This window comes from Perna viridis, chromosome 7, assembly GCF_037379345.1.
Source record: "Perna viridis isolate PV_CMFRI_1.1 ecotype Kerala chromosome 7, ASM3737934v1, whole genome shotgun sequence".
Lineage (NCBI taxonomy): Eukaryota > Metazoa > Mollusca > Bivalvia > Mytilida > Mytilidae > Perna > Perna viridis.
Window position 1 is genome coordinate 19,654,365 of NC_142451.1, and position 12,917 is coordinate 19,667,281.

At 31.5% G+C, this 12,917-nt stretch overlaps 1 protein-coding gene across 5 annotated transcripts in view; it reads right to left on the bottom strand.

The window, feature by feature from the left end:
* Nucleotides 1-12,114, bottom strand: part of LOC148611703 (thrombospondin type-1 domain-containing protein 7B-like) — a 173,022-nt gene extending 160,908 nt beyond the window's left edge. For 2 of the 5 annotated variants that reach the window (XM_088592515.1, XM_088592506.1), the window contains exons 1-3: nucleotides 11,789-12,114; nucleotides 10,431-10,596; nucleotides 8,978-9,080 (exon numbers count right to left, since the gene is read on the bottom strand). The gene's annotated coding sequence lies outside the window, so the exon portion shown is untranslated. The remainder of the gene's footprint in view (nucleotides 1-8,977; nucleotides 9,081-10,430; nucleotides 10,597-11,788) is intronic. The other 3 variants (XM_088592523.1, XM_088592522.1, XM_088592521.1) reach the window with 3 other exon arrangements.
* Nucleotides 12,115-12,917: the final 803 nt, after the last annotated feature.

A 12,917-nucleotide genomic window follows, 5' to 3' on the forward strand; every position in this document is an offset into this window, starting at 1 on the left:
ACAATCTATATAAATTTTATCTCAATCACTTCCTGTCTGATTTTAATAATAATAAAGACTGCTACTTAATGGTTCTATAAAACAATAATTTTTCTCCAAACAAAGACAGTATACAAACACAACGGTCATACAAAGCTAAAAATTTACTGAACCATCTACAAATTTACAAGAGCCATTTCTGACAATTAAGGATAGAAGAAAATACTAATTGATTGGGTAAATCAACTTTTTTAAGCTGTATAATGCTTTAAAAAAATCAACTACTTTTAAAAAAAAAAAAACATAAATGACCTGTTTTAGATGCTGAGTAAGTAAACATATGTATCTACACTCCTTAAATAAAATTTTATGTTAGCAATAACAAATACTAAAAATATGACTTAACAAGCTAAGTAGTATAAATGGTGCTTCTGCATTCAATACAGGAACTGAGTGATGTTAGTCAAATTGGTAAGTGCACTTATAATGTCTGAAATAGTGAATTGGGGAAAACTTCCCACTATTTTGACCAACGAAATGTTTCTCAATGCTGAAGTTTGTTGGTTTGTTTTTTTTTATTATCTATTGATGTATTCTGATTGAAACTTGTGTGTTAAAAGCCCAAGTTAATAATTTGGTTTAGGATGGGGTTTGTTGTTGGTATGTTTGGGTAGTGGGAGTACAATGAGAACAGTTTCTGTCAATGTCAACAGAGGTGTAATAGAAGGTATAGAAATCTTGCTATTTTTATTTTATTCATGTTTGAGTATATAGTTAACAAGACTAATTCAGGGAAAATGCATTAATACTAAAATATAATTTAACCACATGATGACATGCCTTAAATAAAGTAAAACCATGAATGAACAAAAACCTGAAAAGGAACATTACCTGAGGTTCAATTTATTTCAAACCTGTGCATACAGAAAACCTGCCAAGACTGAATAAAAACTCTATTCTAAAAGGGATTTGGTATAGTCAGGTTTCACTGTATATATGGTATATATGAAACATGGTATGAAATACCATCCTGTTGATAATGTAATTTGACTATTTACACCATCAGAATCAAAGAAAACAGACACTATTTTCCATATCATGTTGGTGCATTGAATTATAATTTCAATAAAATAGTGTGCGAGTTTCCTCATTGTTCACTAAGACCCATGGATGGCCTTAGGTGACATTTTTCATCCCAATGGGGTTGTTGTCTCTATGACATATTCACCATACCTGTCCTCATTATATACATGTACACAAAATACATGTATACATCAATCTTAAAGGGAACCTGCATGAGTAAACCACATACCTGAAGAAAATTTAGAGTCTAGAAGAGTTTCATTATATCAGTAATTTTGCCAAACCTTAAATACAGTGGATTAATTCTTGTATTGAAAGGTCCCTTTACAAACACTTAGGACCAGTCTGTATGTTCATAATCTACATTAATATTTACTCACAATTTAGTACAGTTTTTATAGCTCAAACAAACCTTCAATTTCTAAGTTTGTATCCTTCAATCTCTTTAATTACAATGATACTACTATTTTTATGTTACAAACATACAATTTTGACTGATAAAATTCAAGCATATGGTATGAGAGGAGTACTATTGAAACCATATTTGATCAGTCAAAATAGTAACATAACACTCTGTAATTTAATATTCCAATAAAAAAAGTAAGCCTGTTCAAGTACCAATTACAACCTTTTCTAACTCTTTAAATAGTATCAATACTGATTCTTACTGTTGGTAACCACCATCTGACCATCTGACTTGAAAATTTAAGTTGGCTTTATTGAAACAAAAAAAAAACAAAACATAAATACATCATGAAATACAAATCTCCTTCAAATATCAAAATTCTTATATTTAAAGTTCACCTAAAAATACATTGCATGCACACTATAATGTTGAATCTGACCATATGTTAACTGTTTGAATTATTGAATAAAGATTGTCTAAGGTTTATTTGCTTGCATTGCAGGACTTCCTTACAATATAGGAATACTGTTAAAGTCATATTTGTGGGGGTATCAATGTTCATGGATTTCGTAGTTGAATCAAATCATGAAATGATTTCCAAGCGAAACACATTTTCCGTTTATTTGTACTGTGGGAAATATCAAGGGCTAGTCTGCAATCCATGAAAATTGATATCCACCAATAAAAGTGCTTTCACAATATTACTGTCACCGAGCTACTGTAATCCAATTTATTTTCATGGATACTTATTTTCATGATTTAGGATGTCAATCCAATTTAGCAGCTATTTATGGAGGCAGACATTAAGGAGGTAGACATAGAAAAAGGGACAAAACTTTTACAAATCAATTTAATGTTTGTATTAAGTACTGTACATCAATCTTATGTAAGCATCGAAGTAACTTTGACTGATTTCATTCTGTTTCAAATGAAAGCTTGGAAGGCTTTGGTGAAATTGAATATGATATAAACATATCACTGATTTCAAGATTTATGTCCCTTACCCTAGGTCTACCTCCTTCAATCACCCAAAAATGTATTCAATCATAAAGTGACTTATTTTCAGCAGTTAATTATTGCAATTTTTTTCTTGCTTTCGAAATTAGCAAAAATTAATCCATTGTGAAAAAGTTTATATTTATGGTATTTTTTCATTGTGAATCAGTTTCTGATTTTTATTACATATTTTTTCTCCATATTAAAGTTGCTATAAAGACTTAGAAAACCTTTTTTTTTTCCTTTTTCTATGTCCTACTTTCATTTTAATAGACTTTTCTTAGACGAACTATAAACATTTTTTCCTTAATGAAATAAAAATGTATATTAGACTTTTACTTTTAACATTAAATTAAATGCAAACCTTTACAAAACACAAATAAAGAGAAAATGTGCCCTACATTCCACAAAAAACCAACAGTAAAAAATGCATTCTATATAAACAAGTCATAAGCCTGAAGTAGCTGACTTTATTTTTATTATTTTTAAAGGAAATACCTACATCAGAGTTCTGCTTCTTCCAATAAATAAAAGTTCAAAATTTCTACAGTCTATGGTTTTATGGGAAGTTAATTTGCTGATGTAGTTGAGAAAGCAAAATACACCTGCAAGTAGTTGAGCATGGGGGGAAACCTCAAATAAACAGGTTGTTCTTTGGAAATTAAATGTTCTTTTACATCGTTTATAGGCAAGCAAAGTCTGTTTTTATAGTAAATATACTTTATATATTGCATTTTAATTGTGCACTTTTTCATGTACAGATATTTTGATGAGCTGCACACTTGCCACATGCGGTAAGTTGAAATGATAAATATGTAGGTAGAAAAACAAGACATTATTAATAAGTCAATAAAAACTATGTCTACAACCAAAGTCTGATTGTTCTTTAAAAGTTTTTTAGACCCCCCCCCAAAATGAGTACAAATTTAAAAATAATTGACATTTACTATTGCTATTCATAATTCTTCTACCAAAATATGTTTTTTTTTGTAATACAGTGAAACCTGTCTAAACTGAACTCTTTCTGCAATATGAGTTTCTTTTACACAGGTTATAGGTTTATAGATGGTTGGTTTGCACAGGTTACAGGTTTATACTGGGTTGGTTTACATAGTTTTCAGGTTTATACTGGGTTGGTTTACAAAGGTTTCAGGTTCATACAGGTTTGATTTAAACAGGTAGCAGCTTAGTAAAGTGTTGGTTTATAAAGGTTGTTACAGGTTTATACAGGGGTGGTTTACACAGGTTACATGTTTAAATTGGGTTGTTTTACACAGGTTTCAGGTTTACACAGGGTTGGTTTACAAATGTCACAGGTTAATACAGGTTTGGTTTAGACAGGTTACAAGTGTAAACAGGGTTGGTTTACACAGGTTTCAGGTTTAAAATGGGTTGTTTAACAGTTTTCAGGTTTACACAGGGTTGGTTTACACAGGTTATAGGTTTAAATAGGTTACAGGTTAATACAGATTTGGTTTAGACAGGTTACAGGTTAATACAGATTTGGTTTAGACAGGTTTCAGGTTTATACATGGTTGGTTGACACAGGTTACAGATTTACCCTGGATGGTTTTGACAGGTAACAGGTTTATACTGGGTTAGTTTACACAAGTTACAGGTTTATAAGGGTTGGTTTACACAGGTCTGGTTTATACATGGTTGACACAGATTACATGTTCACCCTGGGTGGTTTGGACAGGTAACAGGTTTATACAGGGTTAGTTTACACAGATTACAGGTTCATACAGGGTTGGTTTACACAGGTAACAGCTTAGTACATTGTTGGTTTACACAGGTTACATGTATATATGATTAGTTTACACAAGTTTCAGGTTTATACTGGGTTTGTACACACGTTACAGGTTTATACTGGGTTTGTACACACAGGTTACAGGTTTATACTGGGTTTGTACACACAGGTTACAGGTTTATATAGGGTTTGTACACACAGGTTACAGGTTTATACAGAGTTTGTTCCCCCAGGTTACAGGTTTATACAGGGTTTGTACACACAGGTTACAGGTTTATACAGGGTTTGTACACACAGGTTACAGGTTTATATAGGGTTTGTACACACGTTTCAGGTTTATACCAGGTTTGTACACACGTTTCAGGTTTATACTGGGTTTGTACACACAGGTTACAGGTTTATACAGGGTTTGTACACACAGGTTACAGGTTTATACTGGGTTTGTACACACAGGTTACAGGTTTATACAGTTAGTATACACAGGTTACAGGTTTATACAGGGTTGGTTTACACAGGTTATATGTTCATACAGGGTTGGTTTACACAGGTTACATGTTCATACAGTGTTGGTTTACACAGGTTACAGGTTTATACAGGGTTGGTTTACACAGGTTACATGTTCATACAGTGTTTGGTTTAGATAGGCTTTCTTGTATTTAAAAAAATCATAATTAAGCAACTTGGCATAATGCAAGTTCTGAAGTATTACAATAACAATAACATCCTTAAATATTTTCTTTATCAAATGCAGGGAAATATCGTCTGATGTTCCAATCCTAGATTCACCAGTGTTCATTACAGAAAATTGCATAAGGGGGCCAGTGGCCCCCTTGACAGTTAAACAAGGGGTCATTTTCAAATGAAAGGGGGCCAATATGGCAGTACGATAGGTGGCCATTTTAAGATAACAGGAGAGATTCAACTAACAAATAAGTTAGCGTCAGGTTAATATACACTTTATAGTTTCATTTTTAGGTGAGAGATGTTGTTTATTAATGATGACTTATTGCTGATTTAAATTGTCACTTTTTTTTTATGTGGCAGCTGCACTTAAAATCTTCCTGTTTTTATCAAGATCATATCCGACCCAGGCCCAAGGACATTCAGTTTTCCATTTTATTCAAAATTCTCCAAGTTTATCGGCCATTCTGTTTATTTAAGCCAGTTGGATCATCTATCATTAATTAGGTGCCATCAACAGGATCAAAGGAAACAATTGTGTCCCCTGTGGCACAGCCTGCATTTCCCTTAAGTCTTTTTGACCAGAAGTATCTTTTGTTATGGTCAATGCTATTGGCATTTTAAATAACAGACATGTGTCCAAACAGGGAATTGAAAAAAGAGCTATGCTTTAAGCTAATGATATGCCTGCTGCCCTTTGAACTTCTCCTTATACTTTTAATGAACTTATATGAGCAACTGGAAATACTGTGAGTCCTATCAAATATCCTCCCCCCCCAAAAAAAAAAAAAGGAAATAAAAAATTCACAAAAAATTTGGCACTATCAAGGCTACCTCAAGTTTAACTAAGTTTGTTGTCTTGATTTTTCACCCATACATTTCTATCTTGTTTAAAACACAATTTTCAGACAAGGTTACCAGGTACCTTTTACATTTATTTGTCGATCATCATAACAAATGGTCTGTTTTAAACAAATTTTCATTGAATAAAATTTTCTTGGCCATTTACAGCTTTTTTTTAAAACTTTATAACATGGAAATGTAAAATTGACATTTATACAATTTGGAAAGGAGCTTACTGCAATAGATATGAACAATTCACCAAAGTTTCATAAAAGTTAGTGAAAGTGTTTTTGAGTTATTGTGCGAAAACTTGGAAATCTCCCTTTTTTTAAGTAAAAAAATTCATAACACAGAAACAAATTCTGAAATTTATAAAAATTGAAAGGGAGCTTACATCGATAGATATAAACAATGCACCAAAGTTTCATAAAAGAAGGTGAAAGTGTTTTTGAGTTATTGTCCGAAAACTTGAAAATCCCGCTTTTTTTATGTAAAAAAATTCATCACTTGGAAATGAAAAAATCTGAAATTTATAAAAATCAAAAGGGAGCTTCATCAATAGATATGAACAATTCATCAAAGTTTCATTAAAGTTGGTGTCCGAAGTGTGGACGATGTACGGATGGAAGGACGGATGGACAACAGTATACCATAATACGCCCTGTCTTTGACGGGCGTATAAAAAAATCAAGAAATTCAGAGATTGACTCGGAACACTGATTTACCATATTTGTAGAAGTATATGTATGGGGTACTCCTAAATTTTATCAGTAGAAAATATATGTAAAATACAGACTATAAACTTACAATGGTTTTGTCACACGAAGATAGTAGAACCATAAAGCAAACATAATCCATTAATATAGAATAAAAAAGTAATCAAGTGGAATAAAAAACAACTATCACACTGAGAAACCAGGTAAAAAACCCAATACCAATCGTCAATCATTATCATCATTATCTGGGATTCAGGGTATCACTTTAAAGGGAGATCACCCAGGTGTAGATAGTTATTATAAAAGTCTCAATAAGAGCCCTCCAAATTGACATTAGAGGCATTGTACCCTATATATTCTTTCTGACAATAACTATTCTCATTAGGGACATCCATATTTTCTTTCACACTTCAAAAAATTCACTTTAGTATCTTCTCATTCAACTTTAAACAGCCATGAATATCATTTAATAGAATCTTAACAAATTAACTTTTTTATAAAAAAAAAAAAAAAAAAAAAGAGAAGGCAGAGGTTAAACCAGTCATTTTCCACATTCTTTTTTAATTCCAAATGAGTATTTAAACATTTTTCAAAGGTTTTATTACAAATATCATCATTCATTTATTTCAATGTTGGTGTATAATATTCACTCTCAAAGGGAGATAATTCAAGCATGACCAGTTGGTTTTAAAAGTCTCACTGAGAGTCCTTGAATTAAATGACATTACAGTATTGTTCTACAAATATTCTTTATTGTGAGATATACTTAGTGGCTCCATACTGAGATATAGTCAGATTCTATTTCACAATACAAAAGCAATGGTTTAATATTGGGTAATGGTAATCCCTTTTAATCAAGGGAATCATATAACACAAGATGAACACAGGATGGACTATAGACTACTGACTATATCATTATGTAAGATACTGGAGTTCATATGGGTACATTTTTACATTATATCTTTTATAATACAGCCTTGAACTATCTATCAAACAGTAAAGAAAAGTTCCCAGTACTGATATGTTCTAGAAGTTTTGAAATTGTAGGTTTCTACAGGAAAACAGATATAAATGAAAATCAACTTGCCCACAATTGAAGTCTCTTTTCCAAACTTGACAAATGATTTCTAAAATTCTTATTTTCTACTAGCCAAAGGGAAGTGGAACATAACTAATAACTTTTAGGACCAGCTGCAGCCTGCCCAGTGGAGTAAGGGTTTCCTCACTGCTATCTGAAGACCCATGGGTGGCCTTGAACCTACATTTTTCATCCCGGTGAGATTGTCTCTTTGACAATTTTTACCATATCCATTTTCCAAATATTTTCTAACAACAAAATCTATGTGGTGGGGAAAATAAAATCCTAAAACACTGTTAATTGCAATCCTTAAATTAACTGCTACTCAAATAATTTTTGAACCATCCTCATACATCAAAGAGTAGTTTCAATAGTACACAGTTCAACTAGCTATCTTGACTAATAGACTGATACTTGTAATTTTTTTATAGGTCTATCTTAAATTTAGGAAAATTTTAAAATCTCATTACTCTATATACTGGGTACATTTAAAAAAAGAGCATGAAAAAATGAATTCTGAGCTAGTGACTTTTCCAATCCTGCAAGTAATCAATATGGTTTTACAAAATTTCAGTTTATGTTCAAATTGTTAGCTATATCCTTTTAGTTGTTTCAATACAATTAATGGTTTACAATAAGAAATATGACACGATAAGGCTTCAGGAGTTTTACACTGACAGACTCCTACAATGCTGTTCAATTATGAATTACCTCATAGGTTAAATGCACTACTTGGATGTTATTAATGAGATACTGATAACCTAGGGTTGAGAATCATTCCTTTTTTTTTCTACAACCATTTCACTCTACTTTGAAAACCAAGCATGAGTCCTCATTTTCCAACACTGATCTGAACAAGACCTAAAAATCTGGTCTGGAAATCATATTTTTTCTTCCAAACTTTTTAGTCTCAAAATAAGTACCTGAGTGTTATAACATAATTCTGAAGCAAGTGGTTTTTTTATGGGAAATGATTTATCCCAAACAATTAATCAACTTCCTGTATTTCAACAGAAAACTATATAATCAACTATCAAAAAGGAATAAAATGATTCCTTACTTGAAAGTGGATACATTTATAAGGGTTTTAAAGATGTATTTGTAAGGGTTTTAAAGATGTATTGGTACAGCTTTTTGTATAGTAAGAAGTATTAAATGAAATGTCTGATTTTTTAACTTGAGAACAAAATTTACACTTCCTTAAGGAAATGGGAATTGTATGCTTTTTCTCTATATCTCTTCCTCAGTAAAGTCATTTTGGAGAGAGACAGAATTATCTTTTTATAGTATTATCATCGAAAAAGTAATGAAACTGATGAATTTATCTGTACAATTTAGAAAGAGATGATTGATTAAAACAACAATAAATGGGTGCACTGAAAAAAGGGAGGAAGAGAAACAATCCCGAGTGTATGTAAAGGAAAAAATGTTCTAGAAAGACTCACCTCATACAGACTGGACAACAAACTGAATCATGGCCCAGACCTGTTGGGGAAACAGACACACATTCCACCTCCAACTGGGACAAGAGTCCACATTTTTCCAGGACTGAAATAAAAAATAGTAACATTTCACAAAAAAACATTTCTTGAATCTATTTTGAAACTTGCAATGTTAGCTACTATGTAGATATGGAAGTGTACTTCTGTATTCACATTTATCTTAGTCTCCTTTTCATCTGTGAGCAGTCTAAGTAGGACAAAATAAAAACATGTTAAGCAGTTAAACTGGGTTAAATATACTGTAATGTATCAGGGTTTATAGAGGGAATTGCAAGTGTGAGATTGTGAATTCAGTATACTTTTTAATGTGTTACTATAATAAAAGTATTTTTTTGCCAAATACTTATACTCTTCTAATTAAAATTCTTTAACTATCTAATCAGGCAAAGACTATCCAATCTACTTCCAAATGACATTGCTACTATGAAGAAATTAAGAAAACGGTCATGTAAGCTTAAAGTGCAGCTATCCATCAATGTGTCTTTCCAAGAACTAATTTACTTCATACAAAAAATGACCTAATAATTAACTCATTTATTCTATTCTAGGTATGCTGATCCATACATTATGACATAAGTGACTTCTCAGGCTGAAACTTTACCATGGTCCAATCTTTATATACAAGTTTTTGTAAGAACCTGGCATAATTTCATAATCAGAAAAGCCATCAAAATAAACAAATTTCTAATGTCCAAGACCCAGTAATATTCAACTAAGCCAAACTGTAAATTAGATCAGCTACTCGTGAAAAATTAATACACTTCAATGTCTCAAGAAGATTAGGAAAAAAGATCTGAAAACTGAAGGTGTTTTCAAGGGTCAAGGGCTGTAATTCCCAGAATATCAACTGTGCAAAGTTAAATGCATAAATCTATCTGCAGAACTCTTCAAACATCAGTTCAATATCTGGTAGTGTCTGAGAAAGTCTCAGAAATATTTTCTTATGGAATGCAGGAATGGCAGGACTGAATGACCAAGGTAAAACTTAGTGGTAGGGGCATACAAAAGTAAACACAGTCTCTTGACCTTAGTTCTGATGTTACAAACAGTGAAATTGCACTGTCAGTAGTGGAATTTTTTTTACAATATTACAATATTTCACCCACTGCCTGATTCTTACAAAGACTGGTACTAACCGTCTTTACCTTATAAATTTCTGACTACAATGCTGAGCTCAAAAACTTTTCATGAACTTATATAGTAACCATATTCTGCCTTTTTACTAGCAATGACTGTCACGTTAATTTCAAAGACTGTATTTGGCTTCTGTAGGGAAGGTAAGATATACACAAGTCAATTTAATCTAATAATAAAAGGAATGAATAGATACAAAGCTAGCTATTATGAACATTATCAACTTGATGCTTTTTCAAACCATAATACATAAATATCTTACTTCCATAACCTGCAACTGTAATAATGTAATGAGTTATCAGTGTCGTGAAGAAATCCATTATGGTTAACAAGTCACGCCATAGGTCAAATTACCAATATATGTTGTATATGCTGTTACTTCCTAGACAGATATATTGGATTGCCCTCAGATTTTTCTGTGATCTTCTCTAAAAATAATTATTAAAGACCATAGTCAGAAATCATTAAATAATAATTACATGTTTTTTTTACAATATACCATATAGTGGGTAATTTTCACAGATGCCAAAATTTGGTGATTTATTCTATGAATAGGGGTAATAAAATTTTCAGGTTTTTTTTCAAGTCCTCAGATTAAATGGAATGGAAAATGTACAATATATGAAAATAAATTTGGTACAGCTGGTAAGCTTTTATTTCCACCACTCCACAAACCTAGGGATAATAATGAAAATTTCCTGCTATGAGGTATCAAATATCAAGTATCAAATCATGTTGTGACAATATATCTCAAATAGTAATATTTAAGTACCAGTCCATATAAAAATTCAGCAAAATTTCTATGGTAAGGTGATTCATGGTGTAGAAAAACCCACGGAACAAACGATGCTTTTTTTTGTCTACATATGCTATATGTTTGTGTGACAATAGTCCTTTCTGTATTTAGATCTGTACTTTTGAGAAAATCACACTTTAACCTCCCACTAAAATCAACCAAATCAAGAACTATAACTCTTGCAAAGTGTTAATTTCATGTACAATCTATATAAGTTTTATCTCAAAAGTGCAACAACCACATAAAAAACCAAGACTGGTTATGTGGTCTGTATCTGATTCTGAATAAGAAATAAAAGTAAATTTGGTGGGTTTTTAAATGCATGAATCACCCTCTGTTTGATTTTTATAAAGACTGATACTTAATAACATTAACTGATGGCTTCATCCAAAAAACTCTACAAGAAAAGTACATCTATTCATAAAGTAGACAATCCATAGACTTCTTTCACTGACCATTCCAAATTAACTTTGGACAAGAAATTATCCAATAATTTTCTTAATGTCATTCATTTTAGCTTTATATATCACGTTAACAATTGATCTGTCATTTTTATTTGTATTACATGTGAAGCTTTTTTTCAAAGATCAAAGCTTCTGTCAGTCACCAATACTGAAATATTGGTAAATTAAAAGTACATGCTGTTTCAATGCATCAACTGACAAAAGTAGAAATATTGTGAGCAAGCTTGCAATGAAAGTATTCCTGATTCAAATAGAGGTTAATGTGAAATGCAAAACACTTAACTTTGATTATTTCCCTTGGGAGTTATCTGAAAATCATTATATTACTTCATGCTCATCAACATATAATGCCTAACGTACCTGTAAATTTTCATCAAAATCCTTTCAGTAGTTTTGGAAGGAGTTGCAATTATAACATGTAAAACCCTTCATTTGGATGATTCAATCAATCAAGACAAAATGTTGAAATTTCTTAAGGAAGTTCACTACCTTTTTTTAAGAATAAGAAGGATTTCAAAAGGTTGTGAAATCTTTTAAGAAGCACTCCATATAAGTATCATGCAAAATGTGATTCATGGTTGGAAAGCCTACATATGTTTATTTTTGATATTTTTTTTTAAAATGCTAAGGTAAACAGACAGTAACATGTGACTTTTCATAAAACCCTTATTCTTAGGAGATAAAAATCATACAGAATGTACTGTAGAATTCAAAATTAAGGGAGATAACTCAGTAAATGATACTAAAATACAAAAGAAACTATTGGATTTTCAATGTGAATTATTTCTTAAGAGCAGACATATTGGAATGAATAATTATACATTTCATCATATAGACCTATAAAGCAACTTAATAACAAAAATAGAGATATGTAGCCTTTTTTGGAGTGTATCACATTTTACAGAATTCTCATGATTCTTACAAAGACTGCTACTTCAGATCTTTCAATATATCAAAATAGAAATAAAAAAAAATGATTGATCGGTGTGCTTGTTTTTTTAGATATAAGCTTTTGAAAATTTGATGGAAAAAGATTCTCTTGGTTTTCATGGGTTTAGTGCAAACTCCAAAGCAGCTCCAGTTCCGTACCGTTGACGTTCCTCCACTAATTCTGGAATGGCAAAAGTAGTGCAGGCATGGAAGAGACCAATGCTCCGGAGTTTGGGTTTAGTATTAGTTGGTTTTATCTATTTAAAACATCAAAGAAATAACACGTATTTCATAAAAAAAAAATGCTTAATGAGACTATGAAATGAAAAGTGGGGGTCAAACGGGCAAAAAATAATTATGCTATGAAATGGATAAAACCAGTGGGGTCCAAAAATCTGACAAAAATGGCTGAACATGAGCACAGAACAATCCTTTCAATCATTTTATAAAACCAGTATTCGTTATTGCAATAAAAAACTTGCTGGTATTTTTTCTTTACAAATATAAAACACAGCAGTAATTTTCAAAATTACAGTAAATATGGCCCTGACAATATCAA